The sequence below is a fragment of the Anser brachyrhynchus genome (genome assembly GCF_964034855.1).
Source record: "Anser brachyrhynchus genome assembly, chromosome: 1".
Lineage (NCBI taxonomy): Eukaryota > Metazoa > Chordata > Aves > Anseriformes > Anatidae > Anser > Anser brachyrhynchus.
In genome coordinates this window covers 135,432,941-135,454,518 of record NC_137694.1, presented here as the reverse complement: position 1 = coordinate 135,454,518, position 21,578 = coordinate 135,432,941, and positions in this window count along the sequence as shown.

Genomic DNA, 21,578 nt, shown 5'->3' with positions numbered 1-21,578 from the left:
CACATGAGACTTATAGTCTGGCAACTTTGCAAATGAGGAGATTTTTTTTCCATGCCAGCTCAGAGTGTTTGTCATGGATAATAATTGAAATATCAGGCCCTTGGAAAGACTGGCTTTTTATAAATGTACTCTTTTGAAATTGAGATTCAGCTCATGCATGTCTCAGGGTATGTTTATATCTGACCATGTGTGTACTTCTTAATGAAAAACTAATTTCCAAAGTCTGGATAATTATTTTTTTTTGTTCATATATGTGTATGTATAAATACATATATATGTATAAATATATATATGTATGTATAATATGCATACATGCATATATTTGTTCCTATTACAGTCTCTTATGGATTTTATTATCCCACCAAAGTGCTGCAAGTTGGTATTTCCATCACAGAAATATAAAACTAAATCCTTTAAAAGAATATGAGTAATTTTCTTTTATTTCCCTCCCTCACTCTCTCCCTCCCTCCCTTTTCTTCTTGGTGATACACTCCTGTGTTTTTTTATATTGTCTCTGTTCTGTTATCTTCAATGGTAGCAAGATTACTTATTATACATTTGCTAGCACAAAATATGGCAAATTAGGATTTCTAAACTAATAGAACTGTTGTAGCTGTAACCTTTCTCTCCCTGAAAAAGGGTGGCTCTGAGAACTGCATTACAACTTGCTTCATAAACTGCAAAAGACATGCAATGGATACCACAACTGTGGAAAAGAATAACTCGTAATGAAAATTTACTGTGGGAAAAGCTGGTAGCAGGACCTCTACAAAAGTGACCCAGGGAAACCTAGCTCCTTTAAATAGCCTTTCCAGTCTACTCTTAAAAAAATATGCCTTAAGAACTTTTTCATTCTTTGAATTTCTTTATCAACAAATAGATACTCAAGCACTGAGCAAACGAAGGATCAGACAGACCTTCAAAGAAATGCTCAGTGAGCTATGAAATTAATTTCCCATTAAAAACAAAACAAAACAAGAACAACAAGAAGAAACATTACTGGTAGTCTAACTTATCCTTAAGCCCTTAAGCTTAATGGAAATGGTAGCACTTAACTTGAAAAAAAAATCAAAAATCTGATGACCACTGAAATCCTTGCATAAGCCTCTCCAAAAAAACAATGTATTTGGGTATTATGCGTTTATCTGAGGTCACTAAATGTTTATATCATGGATTTTCTGATTATACATTGATTTCTTTCTAAGTTGTATAACGTTCTTATAAAATAAGTCAGTCAAAGCCAGCATTTATCTTATATGTCATCTGCTCAAAACAGATGCAAATGAAAAGCAAATTAGAGTAACTTAACTGCTTTTTAAACTGTAAAAGTGCTTAGAGGTAGAACACCACAGGCATTTGTAATGCATTAAAGGGTGACTAGACTGCAATATGTGACTTGATCACCATATAGAAAAATGAGTGCAATAGTAATTTATGACCTTAATTGTATTCTGCTTTACCTAAATGCATGTTTGTATGTCTTTGTGTAGTGACAAACTAACAGTGTGATGCTACTTCATTCTAAGACTTCCTTCCTTCCTTCCTTCCTTCCTTCCTTCCTTCCTTCCTTCCTTCCTTCCTTCCTTCCTTCCTTCCTTCCTTCCTTCCTTCCTTCCTTCCTTCTTTTCCTTTCTTTCTTTCTTTCTCTCTTTTTCTTTCTCTCTTTCTCTCACTCTCTCTCTCACTCTCTCTTTCTGCTTTAACATCATTTTGAAGCTTATCAGATATACTCATTTTTCTCCTTAGTTATAGAGCTTTAATTTTCTCCTCTTCTGTCACTACAGAGAAAACTTCTGTAAGTCAGATCTAGTTATTGTTATATCTGTGCATTCACCAGTTTCCCACTGATCACTTTAAATTCTTGAGTAAATGGGAAAGGAATTTGTCAGAGGCAGGATGAGGAGGTGGTAGAAAGTGATCAGAAAAAGGGTTTTCTACCTTTGACACATGATTTGTTCTCATAGAGATCTACTCAGTGACAATTAACCAAAGAAATCATTTATCATAAGAAGCTTAAATTAATTTCTCTCCAATTAAGGGGGTGGGGGATGGGGATGGAACTGTCAATAGATATCTTATATTGTGTCACTACCCCATTTATTTATCTCTGATCTTGACTGCTCAAAAGAAACCTGGTTAGTTATTCAGTGTTGTACCACCCTAGGGCATGATGTTTAGGTGTACTTTGTTTATGCTCTGAAATCGTGAAGCCCTGAAAATACAGAGAAGTTAGCAGCTGCTAACTTTTTCATGCTATGGAAGCTTTTCCAGCTGCTATGTTTTCCATCCTCCTGCTAGAAAAAGTGGTAACTGCCAGGTGTTCCCAAGCATTACCTCACCCTTCACTTAGAGCAGTCAAACTCAGAGTTGCAAATGTTAAGAAATTTTGAGCTAGCCCTTCTTCCATGTTGCTTATATGTGCAATAATGATTTATTTATTTATTTATTTATTCATTTTGGACTGATGTTGTGAGTAGATAGCTTACAGACTGATGGAGATTTCTGTTTGTCCATGGAGAGAGTTTCAAAAAAATCTGTCCCACTGATGAAAGAAAACGGGACAACAGACTGTCTATATCCCACCTTTACATCTAGGAATCAAGAGGGCAGTAATCAGTCACCTAAACATTCTCAATAATAAATATGCCTCATAAGCTAGAGTTTCTGAAACACTGCCATGTGGCTGACAGACAGGATAAAAAGTGAAGAGATGACCTATGCAGTTCTGAAGTAGCAGCTGAAATCTAGGGGAGATCTCACCATACAGCTCTGTCTGCTTGTGTTTAAGCAACTGATTCCCAACCACAAATATAGTACCTATTGATTTCTTTTGTCTTGTGTCACCGTCATTTGCAGAATGTCTAAATATAACTTAACACATCTGAGACAATCATTTAGCATACAGATGTTCTGGGGAAATTTCAGCCCAATAACATAATTTCTAGTACTACATCTCATAGGAAGCAGTTTCACATTAAAGCAACTGCCCAGACAGAATAAAAGAAGGCACTTCTCCTATTTTCCTTGCTGCCAGCATGACAGTCAAAAAAGAAACTGTTTTCCTTGTTTTGTGGCAATCTTCAGCTGTGCCTAATCTTTTCATAGATGGAGAGTAATTCAAAGCAACTCTTACTGCACTCTAACAGTGTCAAGACCACTATAAAATGAGCAGCAGTATGCAAGAGAATAAGAGTTTTAACCAACTATATGAAATATAAACTGAAGCAAACAAATGTAGTGTGATTGCTTGCTGCCATTAATATCAAAAATTGTACCTCTCATTTACAATTGTAAAAATATTCTGTCTGAAAAAGTTAATGAACCAAGATGTTGCACTAGTGCAGAAGGAAGAAGGAAAAGTGGCAAACCCAGAGCAGAACTGGAAGCTTCTGTTGCAATCCATCTCTTTAACATTAGTGATTTCTACAGCAGTCTCATTTCATGCTTTTGTACTTGGAATGTGTAGCTGCTTATCTTTAAGCTTACCTTTGTTTTATAAGGTGCTCAAGACTTTAAAGAATGGAAAAATTGCATGTTTTCTTCTTTGTTTTCTCCAATGCCAAGGATGAAAGCATTCTCCTCTGCCAGTTTGAATTCACATGTAAATATCCACAAAAAATTAGGAACTAAGAGTTCCTAAATGTCATGATGAGATTCATAGTTAAACAAACTAGACAAGCAAGAGGATTTCAGCTTTATTACTGTTTTTTGTTTGTTTATTTGTTCGTTTGCTTTTAATCAGCTTTTATGTTATGAAGTTGTTATATTTAGGAAAAAAGGAAAGGACTACAATATGTTGCTTGCAAATCATGCCCTTCAAAAAATTATATCATCTCAAGCTCTTATTTTTTCAGTCATCACATTTTTTTAGAGCTATGGTTGGCTGACTAAGTTAAAAAAAAAAAAGAGAGAGAGAAAAAAAAAAGAGAGAAAAAAAAAGGAAAAAAAGGGAGAGAAAGACCTGGAGGAAAGCACTCAGTCTTATGAAAAAGACAATGGAGAACAAGACCAGAGAAAAGGAGAACTCATGGACTGATATATGAATGATTCTTAATTTTAATATTGTCTTATATAATAAATATGTATCTACAAAGCACGTTTTTATTTTTTTTTTGCTGGTTTTACTGTTGTTGACATGATATTTTCATTGAGCAATTGGTCACAAATGAAGAGTTTCAGATTAAAGAAATAAGCATTTTTATATTATGGACATTGTTCAGTGAAGTGCAAAATGTAATGACATCTGCATCATATGCCCAATAAATGGAAATATATTAGAAAAAAATAAAGATAAAAAAAGACCCTTCTGAAAATCTCAGTACAGAATTCAAAGCTTAGACATCAGTAAGATATGACAGAATCTTACAAAATCTGGAATGCTGTCCAAAATTTGTTGTGTTTTCATTTAATAAATATCAATGACAACTTTTCTAAGGCCTAGTTTATTAAAGCAACATCATAGATATAACATTAATTTAAAATAAAGCAATATTATCTACTCTTTATTAGATGAAACATTTTTTTTCTAAAAAGCTTGAATAAGATCTTTTATGTTGGCACTAACTAATTAGATCCAGAACTCACAAGAGGTACTAAACTGATGCCATTTTACAAAGTTTCTTCCCTGTTGATTGCAGAGGTTTTTCCTTCTGAACTTTTCTCCCTCCCTTTTACAACATTTAAATGGGTGGAAACAAGATGGTGAATGCAACCTGAAATCAGTACTGAAACAACAGTCTTACATGATGTATGTAAACGTGATAATCTTTGCCTTTAATTTCTGGATTCAGAAAGTGAAACAAACAAGCAAAAACCAAAACAGTTACAGCCTGAAAAATATGATTCTCTGGAAATAGGTCCCAAACAGTGCTACCCCCCCCCCCCCCCCCAAAAAATAAAAAAATAAAAAAATAAAAAGGATATTTCTTTCTAATAAATATTTTTCCACCTGGTAAAACACAAAGTGAGACTGAATTTCACAAGACAGACTTTGAGATTAACCAGTGGAAGATCTCCATGATAGAAGGGAGCATGGGAGACACAATTTAATGTCTTTGGGGGATCTGGACTTGCTCAGAAATGTAAAGAGGGCATGTGTCTATTTGGAATAGGGCAGGTTTGTATTATGAAGACAATAAAACAACTGATTTCAGTTATGGTCGACTGTATTGGGCTTACATGGCAAGGTTTTCATAGCGAGGGGGGGGGGGGAGGGAGTTGGGGGGCAGGGGGAAGGGCGCTGCAAGGGCGGCCTCTGTGAGCAGAGCCCAGCAGCTGCCCCATGTCAGATCAGAGCCAGCTCCAGCCGGCTCCAGAAGGGACCCGTCGCTGGCCAGAGCTTAGCCAGGGAGCAACGTTAGGTGGGCCTCTGGGACAGCAGATTTAAGGAAGGGAAAAAAACTGCTGGGCAACAGCAGCTGGGAGAGAAGAGTGAGAACATGGGAGACCACAGTCCACAGACACCAAGGTCAGTGAAGAAGGAGGGACATAGTGGAGCAGGCTGTTCCCCTGCAGCCCATGGGTCCCACACGGAGCAGATCTCCACGCTGCAGCCCGTGGAGGAGCCCCCGGTGGAGCAGGTGGATGTGGCCTGGAGGAGGCTGCGGCCCATGGAGAGCCCCCGCAGGAGCAGGCCCCGGGCCGGAGCTGCAGCCCGTGGAGAGGAGCCCACGCAGGAGCAGGGGGTCTGGGAGGAGCTGCCGCCCACCCGTGGGGGACCTGTGCTGGAGCAGCTTGCTCCTGTCAGATTGACCCCGTGGTACGGAGCCATGTGGGAGCAGTTCTTGAAGAGCTGCTGCCTGTGGGCAGCCCCCGCAGGCTCAGTTTGGGAAGGACGGCATCCCGTGGGAGGGACCCCGCGTGGGGCAGGGGCAGAGTGACCGTGAAGGAGCAGCAGAGACAAAGAGTTAGGCACTGACCGCGGCCCCCAGTGCCCATTTCCCTGTGCCACTTGGAGGGAGGAGGTAGAAGAGGGTGGATGGGGGAAAAGGTATTTTTGGTTTGCTTTTAGTTTCTTGTTGTTCTAGTTTGCTAGTAACAGGCAATACATTGTTACAGAATCATAGAAGGGCTCAGGTTGGAAGGGACCTTAAAGATAGCTAGTTCCATCTCCCCTGCCATGGTCTGGTATGCCAACCACTAGATCAGGTTGACCAGGGCCACATCCAGCCTGGTCCGCAGAACAGCCCTGCAGAGAAGGATTCGGGAATTCTAGTGGACAAAAAGCTCGACATGAGCCAGCAGCGTGTGCTTACAGCCCAGAAGGCCAACTACATCCTGGGCTACATCACCGGAAGAGTGGCTAGCAGGTCAAGGGAGGAGATTGTCCCCTTCCGTTCTGCCCTTGTGAGGCCCCACTTGGAGTCCTGCATCCAGGTCTGGGGCCCCCAGCACAAGAACATGTTGATCTGTTAGAGCAGGTCCAGAGGAGGGCCATGAATATGATCAGAGGACTGGAGCACCTCTCTTACCATGAAATGCTGAGAAAGCTGAGGCTGTTCAGCCTAAAGAAGAGAAGGTTCTGGGGTGACCTAACTGCAGCTTTTCAGTACTTTTTTTGTTATTCCTTAGTGGTGTAAGTAGAAACTATTCCTACCTGTACTGAAATGTACTAAATAATGAAAAAGTGTCATAGAAAGAAAATACAGTTTCCAAAGGGTCATCAGAGTGGGTTTGGTGATTTTGGATTACCAGAATAAATAATAACCGTTTAGACTTTTTTCTCCATAACCACTTGCAATGTATTTGGTAATTTGTCCATTACAGGAAAACAAGTAACTGTCAGTATTTTTCCAAGTCAATAGAAGCTGCATTTATTTATTTCATTTGATCTGTCAGATTCCTGATGTTGTTACAAGCAGTGTCAATCAGATTGCAAACATAGTATGACACTTAAGCAGTATAGATATATACAGAGAAAAAACTTAGTTTTTGGAAAATCTGTCAGTCCGTCTTTTCTTATTCAACCAGCCAGAAAGATTCCATTTTGATTATTGGACTTCTGAAATTGTGACCTTTTAGTTAGAAAGTGCGTTTGCAGGGATTCAATCTCCAAAGAACTATGTCCGCTCATAACAAACCTGCAAAATATGCTAAAACAGGAGAGTCCCTCCTTAACCAATTATTTGTCATTTCCCTTTAATCATACGCTGCAGTCTATAAACAAAGGATCAAATTAACGAGTGAAATCCTCAGAGCATTGAAAGGCAATTGCAAAGCTCTCATGTAGTTAAATGGTGCCCAAGGTTTCACCCAGCTTCAAGAGGAGGCATTTAACCCTCTCTGATTGCTTATAAATCAATCCGTATTAACAATACCTTGTTCACTTATTTGGAATCAACTTAGTTTTTGCTGCTCCTTCAAGTTGTGTTAAGTGTTGTACTTCTTTGGAGTGGTCCTTTGAACTACTTTTTGAGATTGAAAGTTTACCCAGATGGTATCTTAAGAGCAGAGGAAATCACTTTATAATTATATACTTCTCTGAAAGTAGTATTCTGACAGGATTTTTGCTCTTCCACCCACTTCCAATAACAGTCTGGAGGGCAGCTTTTTGAGGTAGTATTTATCTTTACTCTTTCATGTTTTTTTTTTCTTTTTTTTTTCTTGTGTTATTTGAGGCATTATAAGAATTTCATTTTCTTCTCTGATTTGCAGTCCTTTCCACCGGAGAACAGTTAGACATTGCCTGGTAAAATCCATGGAAGGTGATTAAAATCCTGGCTGGTATACGAGCCATCACACAGTTTCCCAAGGACTAAGACCGTAGGGGAGTTCCATGATCACATTTTACATGAGGAAGCACAAGATGAGGGAATATAAAAGCCTGCCAATCAATAACTAGAACAAAGCAGACCAACAAATTTAACAGTTTTCCTATCTTCTTGTGGTGATCGCCTCAGGTCATTTTTGACATTTAAAGTATTGATATGCATTCTGCTCCACTTCTTTTCTATGTTACAGGTATTCAGATCTGTGTTCTCTAATTTTTGCGGGAAGCTGGGATCAACAAGCACTTTTTGACCATAGCTATTAATGTCTAACTTTTAAAATAGGTTGGCAAATCATTCAGAGCTGTAGTGCACATAGTATTTTAGATTAGTTATTTTCTTTACATCTCAGCATATTTTTATTTATGGAACAATCATTTTTTGAAGGTCAGAGACTAGATCCTTTAATCTTAATATGTTCCTAAGGGCTTTCATGTTTCACGAGATATATATTCCTTTTGAATTCATACAGGATGTGTTAAGAAATGTAAGATAAATGTTCATAATCCTAGAAAAATAAAATAAATCACTTTGAGTCATCTTAAATTATGATTCCTCTACAGTTAAATTAAAGGATACAGGTGCCTTTGGAAGAGTCTATTTAACATGAAGCTGAGCTTGGGTCAGTTGATTTTTGCACATATTTATAAGATTTTAAATCATTGTCAAAAGGTCATTGTTTTAAACAGACAGCCTCCATCAAACATGAGATTTTATGTGCCTGAGAATACTTCATACACCAAACTAAGAATAATGCATACAGACCTGTTTGTTTTGTTGGTTGTTGTTGTTACTGTTTGTTTGTTTATATTCAGCTTATATACAATTTTCTAATAAAGCCCAAATTTCAGGACATTCAGTAAATTCACAAATGGTTTTTACTTTTCTTTTTGTCAAATTGATTATTATGTACACACATTATTTTATGAAATGAGTAAATGCAGCCAGCTCCCTGTGGAGAATAATGGGATCCAGGTAACAGAAATGAAGAATCAAGTGTGTGATTTTACCATATAGAAGCAAGTATTATACTGTATGAAAATGAACATGAATGGACATGTTTCAGCATGTTCAATATTTGTTTTGGCATTAAGAGGCTTAAGGGCGTAAACCTTGGAGAAAACACAACATTTTTAGGAATTTCTTAATTTTAATTACTAAAAAGTCAAGCACAAACTGTCATTGTGCAATAACGCCCTCAATGCTATTGGAAGTACTACAGCTACCTATCTTTAGTCTTGGAAGCAACCTTAGTCTTAAGATCCAGATCCTTTAGGGCAAATGAATTTTGAATATCCCTCAAAAGCAACCTATTTTACACACTTAAATAGCTATCAGTTCTTTGCATGGCATAGAAAATCTAATAGCTTCTGTTTATCACAGAGTTACAGAATTACAGAATGGTTGAGATTGGAAGGGGCCTCTGGAGCTCATGTAGTCCAATCCCTCTGCTCTGGCAAGGTCACCTAGAGCACATTGCACAAGATCATGTCCAGACAGTTTCTGAATACCTCCAAGGAGGGAGACTTCACAACCTCTCTGTGCCAGCACTTGGTTACCTGTAAAGTACAGAAGTGTTTTCTGATGTTCAGAGGGAACATCTCGTGTTCCAGTTAGTGCCCATTGCCTCTTGTCCTGTCACAGGCCCAACTGACCAGGACCTTTTCTCCGTCCTCTCTGCACCCTCCCTTCAGGTATTTATAGACATTGATGAGATCCCCCTGAGTCTCCTCTTCTCCAGGCTGAACAGTCCCAGCTCTTTCAGCCTTTCCTCATAAGAGATGTGCTCCAGTCCCCTGACCATGGCTCTTTGTTGTTGGTCTATCTCCAGTAGCTCCATGTCTGTCTTGTACAAGGGGAACCCAGAAATTGACACAGTACTCAGATGTAGCCTTACCAGCGCTGAATAGAGGGAAAAGATCATCTCCCTCAACCTACTAGCAGTGCTTAGCGTAATGCAGTCCAGGATATTATTGACTTCTTTGTGGCAAGGGCACTTTGCTTGCTCATTGTTTATGTCTGTAATTTGTAAAACAGACAATGCAACAGCTGAGTCCCACATAAAACACTTGTTCATCTTCAGAAGTGACATCCTCACTCTCCTTGAAGGGCTGTATGAAGGGCTGTATCATGTATCCCAAGATGTATCATGTAATAAGTTCAGGAACAGGAATAGGTACATTCAGTTGACTCCCTAATGTCAGTAACATGTCACAAAGGTAAAAGCTAGCTGCTTGAGCCATATCCACCTAACTCTACAGCCCCAGTTTTCTGTGATTTTAAGCACAGAAAGCTTTACACATTACCACTGCTGGACTACTTTTTGATCCTGTTGTTGTGATTCTCTTCAGGAAAAGGGAATCCACATATCCCCTTTTGTAGCTTCTTGTAGCAGCCTCTTTCCTGCTTTTATGGTACAGCCCATCTTGTTCTCTAAAATATTATGTTTGTGCTGCACACCTCCATGGCAGTACTCAAATTCTGCTTCCCCTCTCATGTTGGTATGCCTATGCTACTGTGATTACCCTTGAAAAAACCTTCATTGCCTTCCCTCCAACTTTTTCATGTTCAACAGGGCCAGAGAATATTGGGTTTGGTGTATCACCAATAAAAGACTTTGTAAAGGAGAAGATTATGTGATGCAGCACTGACTGTCTTTCAGTTGGTAAAAATAAATGGATGCATCACAGAGATGTATTTCTTTTCTTTAAATACAGCCTCTAGCAAAGGGTCATTCTCAGGACAAAAAGCCAATATGGAAAGAAATAGATTTTCTTGACTGTTGATAAAAATGCAGTTCTTGAGAGTTGTGAGGAAACAAGATCAGAGGAGTCCCAGTGCTCTAATATTGCCAGGAAGATAATAAGCTATACTGGGAAAAAAGCCAAATGAAACTCTCTCAAATTCACATTTTTAAAACATTTTATTTATTGAGTCAGATATTCAGTGGTGTTTGAATGCTCTTTTATTCATGTCCTCCTAATAGGATGAAAAAAGCTAATGTGCAGGTACCAAAGAGGTGTTTCTGGTACACACAACCATTTAAGAAGCTATTCACAGAGTCTAATTTTGAGCACATAATCTTCACTCTTAAACTGAGAGCCAGTCTTCTTATCCCTCCCTTGTTCAATGCAAGAAGAAAATCCCTCTCGAAGGCAATTCAGGACTGCTATGCTGAAACGATCTCCATCTCTACACTGAAGGCATACTAAAAGTAGCCTACCAACTTAAGGCATGGTGTGTAGCCGCTATTTAAATTTTACCCTTTTTAATATGGCACCTGCATTTTCAAGTACTTATTTTGTATTTATACATTAGTGCTTTGTGACAGTAGGAGTTCACAGATGTATCTCACCACTGTGTCAGCATATTTTGTAGTTTATTTGTATAAACTAGGCCATAAAGACATTTGACACATTTAAATGTATCCAGATTGGAAAATGTGACTGGTAATGTGTTAGTAGTCTCTTCACGTGTTTATATGCATCGTTTGAAACATTTCCGAAGCCAATAATGAAAAGCTTCCCAGCTGTGACTGATGCTTGACTTTCCATTTTTTCTCATGACATTCCACCCAAAATAATATACATTACATTGGAAATTCATATTATTTGTTGTCAGATATGCTCACTGTACAAACTTCAACAAAATTTGAACTTAGATTGGCCTTAAAGTTTACAACTTAATAGGAACAGTTCTGTAATTGAGAACATATAGACACAAAAACACAAGCTGGCAGGATTGATTCATATATACCTAGAAAACCTAAAGCCTAGCTAAACAAGTAGAGTGAAAATTTTTAATTTCCTGAAGTATTTTAAACAGTTCTAAGCAGGTTTTTAATATTAGGTGTTTTCTACTTGAAGTGCAAAAATTATTTTAACCCTGTTAGTGTAACAGAAGTATAGACTTATGAAACATACAAGCAAGTGGAATACTGGGTAAATTAAGCTGGACAGGTGATCTTTCTTGTGCTTTGCCATACAGTAGGGTATAAATAAATTATTTAGCCTTATTCAGTATATAACAATTCGTGGTAAATTCCTCCTTCCCATGGTGTCAATGTCTTTCACTCATCTTCTTTTCCATCTTTTCCTCCCCATAGGCTTTCTGTATTAGTTGGAAGCTATTCCAATAAGTCTTATTAAAGTTGATTTCATCATCACTTCAGCTAAGGTTCATCCTAAGTGCAGAACTCCATTTCTAAGTTACTGATCTAGAGTATTTAGATTCAAAGGGAACATAATCACTTCTAGGAAAAAAATCACAGAATGGGAGTCTAAAACAAGGCAGATGAACTGTGGTCGTAGGAGTGCCTATTTCATAGTACTTACTATAAAGGCAACCATCTTCCAGACAGACCATCTTAGTTTTCTCACATCAAGAAGGAGAAGACATATTTTAACAACATTTAAGTAGCTGTATTATACATATATATACATATGTGATTAATCCCATATTTCTTTTCTAATTAATAAAGGGCAAATGATACTTTTGGTGGTGAAATTTTGATAGAAGAGTCTACACTGATTATTCAGAGTATCCTAGCAAGTAGGTAAGATGCCCTTCTTGCTTTCCTCTTTCTGAGTGTAAGAAACTGATACCTGATTGAGCTGGAACCTGCTGTTGCCAAGTTCAACAAAACATTTGTCAAAACTTGTTCACTACATTAAGTACATATTGTATGACTCCTTGGCTCTGAAAAGTAACTGAAAAAATGCTTTCAGGCTGTTTAACTTTTCTGAGAGGCTCTTCCAATAATGAGTTTTGGTCTCCAGTTTTCTTTTAAATTAAAATGCAATACATCACATGGAGTAGTACATTGTAGCAGACAAACAGAGATGAAGCTCATCAGAAAAGATACAAGTATAGAACAATGCAACTTCCCAGCAAAATGAGAGCAGTATGGACAAAAGTACCAAGGCACTTAACATAACTCTTCAGTAGCTTTTTTGGACAGCATTGCAGCAGCAAATGAATGAACCATAAGTTCTAAACATAGAGCTCTTCATTAAATATAAACACATTCATAGATAATTTCCAGATTTGTGCTGGGGGATGACCCCCAGCCATATCTATTCACAGAACAAACAAACAAACAAAACAAACAAACAACACCACCACCACCAAACACAACATAATAAATAAATAAATAAATAAATAAGCAAATAAAAGCAAGTGAAAGTATTCATAACACAAGTTCCCTTTGATAGCCCTACAACACCAAAAAATTGTTAATATAAACAGATCCATATTCTAGTAGGGATCATTGGAAAACAGATTATGTGCTTCTATAGATAAAAATGTATTTGTCATACTTCAGAGTATATCACACAACATTTTGGTTTCGGGAAATAAATCAGTGAAAGATCATGATAGGAAGTTCCTAAGATGATTGGGGTATGTCCCTAAATGTCATTGCGCTAAAGGATAAAAACCCAATGGCAAAAACGTGTAAGAAGAATGTGGGAAATTGTGAGGAATCCAACACAGACAATGCACTATAGGAGTACATTGTAGGTATACTATAATAAGATCAAGTTATTTATCATTGATTATATTATCAATTAACTCTATCCTAGCCAAAACCAGGACAGAAAAATATTTATTTGCTGTACTCTGAGACACTAAATACAAAATACGGACCAGTGACTTATAGTTCATGGCATCACAAAAATTGGTCATTCCTATGTCCATAAAGGGAGTAATAAGGTTTGGGGCTTAATTTTGGAAAGAAAGGAAAAAAGGAAAAAAAAAAAGAAAGAAAGAAAAAAAAAGGTCATCTTGTTGGCTTTATCTGCGAGGGAAAGGCTCAGCTTTTCTGTTATTGCCAAAACTGAAGATATTTGGTGAGAGGGAAGAGAATGAAAGGAAAGGCTAGACATATGACATGACTGCTATAAAAGAAAAGTGGAAAAACTTTGGCTTATAGAGAAAAACAGACCAAACAAACAATGACATGGTTTGTGTCACCAGAAAAAAAAATGTATTAAGGTAAGAATAAATTGGTTTATACTTGAAGGAAAAAAAAAAGTTTTTGTATGCTAATTGTGAACAACTGTTCCTTCTCTATATGGCAGCATTCCTCCAATGTCAGATAACTGAACAGGGATGATGCATATATAATTATTTTTTTTCTTCTAGATAATTTGTACCACATGCAGTAATTTCTCATAAAGAGTGTGTGCTAATGCAACACCTTTAAGTAGAGTGCAATGAAATAGATCTTTAGAATATCAACATCTAATGTTCCAAATAGTTTTGGAAAAAAAAATCCTCAATAAATGCTGAAAAGACATTCTTTCTCCTCTTCAGCTCTGCTAAATTATAGTGCTTTGTGAAAAAACAGAATCAGTCATAAAGGTAAAGTGACTGATTGGTCAAGATAGGCTTGGTTTGCTTTATGAGATGAGGGATGTCCCCTCAAAAAATGATGCTATTCCCATCCGCAATTGTCGAGAACATTAGGATTACCTGGAACTTTGCTGTACTTACACGAGGTTTTCAGCGCAGCTGTGTTGGGATTGAACTGGTAAAAAAAAAAAAAAGAAAATGCAAATTGTCCTTGTGAAAGTTTCCAATAGTCAATAACAAAAGCAAGCTGAGACAGCTCAGTCCCAGAATGATGCAAGAGCTCAGGCTGAAAAAAAAAAAAAGAGAGAACTGTATATAGATTAACAAGAACCCCCCTAATAACTTCACATATTTATCACTGTTTTACTCTGTAGCATTAACTGACAAAGTCAGCATGGTAGATGTTAAAGATACAGTGAGAATCATGGTTATATACTCCTAAGTATGAAATCAGGGCAACATTTAAATTATTTGATTTTTCCCCCATGTATATATTAACTTGTGGCAAAATAATTTCATACAGAGTGAAACAAAGAACAGTATAAAAGCTGTCCTTCACACAGGAAGGTAACTATTGCTACAGATTGCATAAGATAATGAGAAATAGAAGTGCAGGATTTTGTGGAGATTGATAAATGAATAAATTTCCTTCATTTCTGTTTTCAACATAATCACACTTCACTCACAAAAATTACAAATTGTAACCATACACTGCAGCAGTTAAAAAGTCAAGTCACTTAACACAATATCTGACAGAATACCAAGTGGTTTTTTTTTGTTTTGTTTATTTTTTTGCAGTTTATAACTTGAATTGCCTTATCAATGTTTTGAAAATATGACAGTCACATAAAAATAGGATATGCATGATATATTATGCAGTAAGTATATACATGAAAATTGTACTGTATTGTTCTGAATGAAGGAATGTATTGCAATAATATATCATTGATGTCCTTTTATTATATTTCATAATTACTATGTATGTAACAAATATAAATGAAGATGCTATTCATCTTGCATACATGGCTACTTTAAAAGACCTTATTAAAGGCCTGAACTTGTAGCAAATCCAACCCTTCCCCTAGTTCATTGGAAAACTAGGAAATAAAAAAGAGGATTGAAAATATCATAAAAGGTAGCATAAAGCTAATTAGAAAAATTAAATACATGGAATTTGGTATAGATGTTCTTAAGACAAAAATTGTGAAGAAACACAAGTTTACTTCTGCCATGAGATGAGTGACTAACAGGAAAACAAAGATATATACCTAGCATTTTGATGTGTAGATTTTATTACAGCTTTCTAGAAAAACATATATATGTATTATTCTCTACTTCTGAAAAACCTGTTGGTCAAATGCTTGCAATTGGTCAAATGCTTAAAATCTGTGATTGTAAGCATCTGTAAATTAGTCAGATAATAGAAGTTCCAAGGTGTTTGGTTTTTTAATCTTCAAATATTTATTTTATCAAAGTTAAGATCATTTTCCCATCTCATGTAATGTCAAGATCTCTGAATGTAAACCAGCACCAAAGGTTTTGTGTGTGTTGCAGCAAAATTCAAAGTCATAGGTTCTGTCAGCACTTCATAGCCTAGACCATTTCTGTTGTAGCTGATGCAGTAAAAATTAAACAGATGTGATGTCAAAGACAAAGAAAAAATACCTTAGACATAACAGTAAGGGAGAAGGATAGAATCTAGTCAAATTAGTAGCAAAAATCCATCAGGTTTATTACTGTCAGGACCTCTTTAATAAATTAAAGTTCCAGATTCTAAACCAATATAAATTGGTATAGATTCATTAAACCTTCTGGCCCTTAGAAAGGTATGTTCTAAGATGTTTCCTTTAATTCCTGCATGTTAATGATATAAAATTCTCAAAGTACTCTGTTTTAAGAAAAATGGACACAATTTATTTTCTCAACACAAGCTTTCAGGAATTCAGAATATTAGTTTTTCCCTAGCTTTCATGTGAATTGAATCTGTTGCATAATTAATTTTTATTTTTTATTCTTTCTGGACCCTAATTCAGCTATGGGTACTTAAGTAGAGTTGGAGATTGTTTTTTGTCAATAACAATATATTACATTTGCCAATATCATTAAATAATTAAAAATATATGCCTGAGGCAGATATAAGTCTGGTCACCCAATGTCACAATTTTTGTGAATGTATATGTGTAAACTTTTCTGTAGTGAGCAGAACTTTAACTATTCTTTGCTGTGAGCATTTAAGTTATGGAATAGGTGCCACAAGACAAAGTACTTTTGGGAAAGTGCTAAACTACATCCAAAGCATTCTCTCTCATCCTTACCATTATTGAGTCGGTAATAAAAAGCAACATAATTATTTTCTCACACTTTCTGTTATTAAACTAGAATTTGACAAGACTATTTCAAAAATGTTTGTTTGGGATTTCTAGTCAATTGTCCTTTGAAGCAGCACATCCAAAATTATATCAAACATATTTTGCTTAATAACAATGAAGTGATAAATTGTTAAAGTGAGATAAGTTTAGTCCTATATAAAATCTTCCTTATTCAAGGAACTGAAAAGCAAGGTATAAAGAACAAGATTATAAGGAGTATCTTGAAAATGGAAGCAACCTACAAATGTTACACATTTATGAAAACTTGAGCATACAGATACAGAGGTTAGAATCTGGTTTTGGAGTGAGACAAAAAGAGTGGCAAGGGAAAAAAAAAAAAAAAAGAGGAATGTATCAAGACAGTCATCTCTGCCTGATATTCGATATTGTAGGATGTTTAGGAGATACAACCAAACAAAACCTACAGAACCCAATCCAACTATGAAATACTTTCTCTGAAATACAGCACCTTGGACAGTACTGCAATGTTATGAAGCCATGCTTTATTAGCAATGATGTGCTAATTAACACAAGTAGCCAATCACATTTGACAAAAATAGATGATTTGCTATTATAAAGACCTTTTGTAGGAATTAGAAAGTGTGAAAGTTAGAGTTTGCTGATAGTTCATACAAAACTTTTACATTTGCCTCTTCATATATCTATTCAAGATGTGGATTCATAGTTTGAATTCACTGTTCTGCTGCTCTGGATTTGAAATGGAGTAACATAGTTGAAAACTGGCTTCCAAATCAGAAGCGCTGAGTTCTCATGAGCTCTCTACAAATGTAGAAACCAATAACACTGTACGGGGTCTGGCTGGGGAGTTAACTTTCCCTGCAGCAGCCCATACAGTGCTGTGCTCTGCTCTTGGAGCTAGAACAGCACTGGCATCACACCAGCGTTGTGTCTACTGCTGAGCAGTGCTGGCACAGCATCAGGATTCCCATCCCCCAGAGCCAGCAGGATGGGGGTGGGCAAAAGGTGAGGAAGGAATATCACCAGGGCAGCTGACCTAATCCAGCCACAGGGATATTCCATGCCATATGATGTCACACTCAGCAATAAAAGATGGAAAAAGGAAGAAGAGGGGAGGGGTGGGCTCTCGTTGTGAAAACGTCTGTCCTCTCAAACAACGGCTACGTGTGCTGAGGCCCTGCTTCAAGGATGTGGTGAAGCACCGCTCATTTGTGGGAAGTAGAGAGTAATTTCTTTCCTCTGCACTTCCACACAGCCTTTGCTTGTTTTTTTTTGTTTGTTTTTGTTTTTTTTGTTTGTTTTTGTTTTGTTTTGTTTTTCCCTTTTTCCCTTTCCTTTTTTTCCCTTTAGTTAAATTATTTAATTAATAATATTTTTCCTTAATAATTATTTTTTCCTTTAATTAAATTATCTGTATCTCAACCCGTGAGTTGTTTCTTTCCTTTTCTTCTTCCTCTCCTCTTCTGAGGAGGGGAGCGAGAGCGGTTGTGGTGGAGTTCAGCTTCCTAGCAAAGTAAAACCACCACAAAGACATTACTTAATATCACTTGGAATTTGACTCTGTAATCATATGGCAATATCTATCTCATAAACTGAGTTTACATTGCTGTAGTTCAAAATCATTTCTTCTAAGATTAATTCCTCTCTCTCTGAAACCAGTATTACTTTTTCCATGACTTTAATGGAAAAGATGCTAAGCCAATAATAAATAAGCATTTGATAATAATATTCCAGTTGATTAACTCTTGGTTTGTACAGATTTAACTGCCTGAAAAATGCGATGCTGTATATATATATCACTTCTGGAAACAAACACACAAACAAAACCCTACAAAGAATGTTGTATGTTAAGAGGATATAGACAAAACTCTTTGAAATCAGTGTTGATTTTAACTGGGAGTCTGGACCTGAAACCAGAAGCAGCAACAAATTAAGGTTGAGAATTAAAAAATTTAGAGGAAACAAACAAAAACCAACAATACGGAAACAGAGGTTTCCAAATTTTGTTTAGCTCTTCATTTCATGTTATACCCTTCACATTCTTCCCAACACTTCAGATGTCACTATTATTTGCATGAAATCATAACTTTCAATCTATATTTCCTATTTTTTCCCCTATCTTTTATAGTTTCGTCCAGGCCTTAAAGGGCACATTTGCTCATTCTTTACTTAAGTCCTTGGAATTTTAACTGTGGATCAAAACATTTCATAAAGAGATGTTATAGATATTGGAACTGAAAGAGACTTTTTAAGCTACTGGTTCAAGTACCTTTGTTTTGAAGATCTTTGCATCATGAAGTCTTTTCCATGACTTGATAAGCTATATTTATTCCATCTGAAAATTTGTTCATAACCTCCCTGAGCTAAGAAGATCATTCAAATGTCCAACTTTCATTAATTCATAGGCATATTCGTAGGCTTTGTGCACTAGCTTTTGTTCCAGAATTTCCTTATATATGAAGTTGTTTTTATTTGTTTTCTTTTCCTTCTCTAATTCTTCTACCAGAAGTCTCTTTGCTGTCACCTCTTTAGAATTACCTTTCTCAGACCTGGGAACATATAGTCCCCTAATGCAACTATTTACTTTGTTGAATCAATTATTCCCAATGAGAACAAAATTCTGTGCAGGACTTTTCATTATGTATTACTGATTTTCAACTGATTTATATCAGTCTAGTCTACAAAATCATTCATTTTTTCTTCCTTAATAGCATATTTTTGTGTATAGAGATGATCCTATTTCAGTTGCTGCTACTAAAAACTAGTATTTCCCCAAATTTGGGGGGTCTTTTTTTTTTCTTTCTTTCTTTCTTTCTTTCTTTCTTTCTTTCTTTCTTTCTTTCTTTCTTTCTTTCTTTCTTTCTTTCTTTCTTTCTTTCTTTCTTTCTTTCTTTCTTTCTTCTTCTTCTTCTTCTCTCTCTTCTTCTTCTTCTTCTTCTTCTTCTTCTTCTTCTTCTTCTTTCTTCTTCTTCTTCTTCTTTCTTCTTCTTCTTCTTCTTCTTCTTCTTCTTCTTCTTCTTCTTCTTCTTCTTCTTCTTCTTCTTCTTCTTCTTCTTCTTCTTCTTCTTCTTCTTCTTCTTCTTCTTCTTCTTCTTCTTCTTCTTCTTCTTCTTCTTCTTCTTCTTCTTCTTCTTCTTCTTCTTCTTCTTCTTCTTCTTCTTCTTCTTCTTCTTCTTCTTCTTCTTCTTCTTCTTCTTTTCTTCTTCTTCTTATTTATTTGTAATGGCTTCAGAGAAATGGTATTACCAGTCCAATGATCCTGCATTGATTTGTACCTCTAAAGAAATGTAATGAATGTGGGTCCCTCGCATAAGTAAATAAATAGAGTTCTTTATGGAATCAAGCTGTGTGTTTGGCAGAACACAACCTTCTTGATGCCAACCTTAATCAGTGACTGAAGAGTTTTTAGTTATAACAAATTATTATAACTTTGACCTGGGGTTTTGCTCAGGATTTTCAGTATTCTATTTTCAGTCATGCAATTTGTTTATTAAGATTATGTAGTAGGAGACAGATTTTTTTAGGGTAAAACTCTGTAAGAATACAAATCTCTCTGACTGTAATGAAATTAACACTGGTCTGCTTAACAGAATTTTGGTTTAGCTGTTCTCATTAATTCTTGAATTTCTTGGAAATATACTCCAAGGACTTTGTCATTTTAGCATTCTTACCTAACAGTTAATATTGCACACTAGTTTGTCAGAACATACGTTTTCCTTCTTCAGTAGCTTTTTCTTCTATATTCCAGCTTTGCCTTAATTTCTGATATATTCTCTTCTGTCCTCCACTATAGCCCAGTGAGGCATAATAAACCTAAATTCTTAGCACTTTCTAGAGTGAATATTATTGTCAGGATATTATTATACATATTCCTTATAGCTGGGGGCCTTCATTCCAATTCTCACTACACTCAAGAGATCTCATTTGGATCTAATTTGGACTTAGGTTGGGAATATTTTCAGCACAGCCCAACAAGTATATTTGTAATGAAGGCACATGCTGTGCTGGCTGGGAAATGACATAATGCAAACAAATCTTCAAAATAGCTGTAATATCTACAAATCAACCTCCAAGTCACTCTGTTTTAGATTTTCCTGATGTTGCTGTTGGGGAAGCTTTATTTTCTGAAGCTTAGTGAATATAATAAATGTTGCCAGAAAAAGATTTCAACAAATGGTTTTCATTACAAAAGTTTGAATGACAAGTTAGTATTGTGAACGGCAATAGTAACTCAAAAAATATGCCCACTGGTAGCCAAAATAGTAATTTATAATCTTTTTTTATATTGAATGAAATTATTTTACCCTATATGTATATGAAAAATATGTAGGTACTATATGAAATATATAAACCTGTAAGGAAGAAAAAATGTACTACCTTCTCCTGTATACTTTGCTGCATTAGAATCATAACATCACAGGATAATTCAGGCAGGAAGGGACCTCTGAAAGCTTCCAGTCTGAGCTCCTGCCCAAAGCAGGTCCAGCTCTGGGATCAGACAAGGCTCAGGGACTGAAAAGTTACAAGGACAGAGGCAGCACACCCTCTTGGGATGACCTGCTCCACTATCTTACTGTCCTTCTGGGGAAATATTTTCCCCTTATATCTGACCTGAATCTCTTTTGTGTCTACATATGCCCATTATCTCTCACACTCCTGCCTTGCACCACTGTGAGGAGCCCAGTTTCATCTCATCACTGACCTCTCGTAAATGCTGGGAGTCTGCTTGATGGTGCCCTAAAGCCATCCCTTTTCCATTCTGACCCAACCCGGCTCCACCAGCCTTTCCTCATGGAGCAAGTGTTCCAGCCTCCCCAACCTATGGACCCTTTACAAAGCTCCATCCAATTTGCCCATGTCTTTGCTGTGTTGGGATCCAAACCTTGACTCAGTGTTGAAATATCAACACTTCTCAGAAAGAGTAGTAAAGCATTCAAAAGGGGTTGCCCAGGGAAATGGAGGTGTCACCATCACCAGAGGGCGTTCAAGGAAAGGTTGGACCTGGTGCTTAGAGACATGGTTTAGTGGGTGACATTGATAGTAGGATGATGGTTGGACAAGATGATCTTGAAGGTCTTTTCCAACCTTAATGATTCTATGATCATAATAT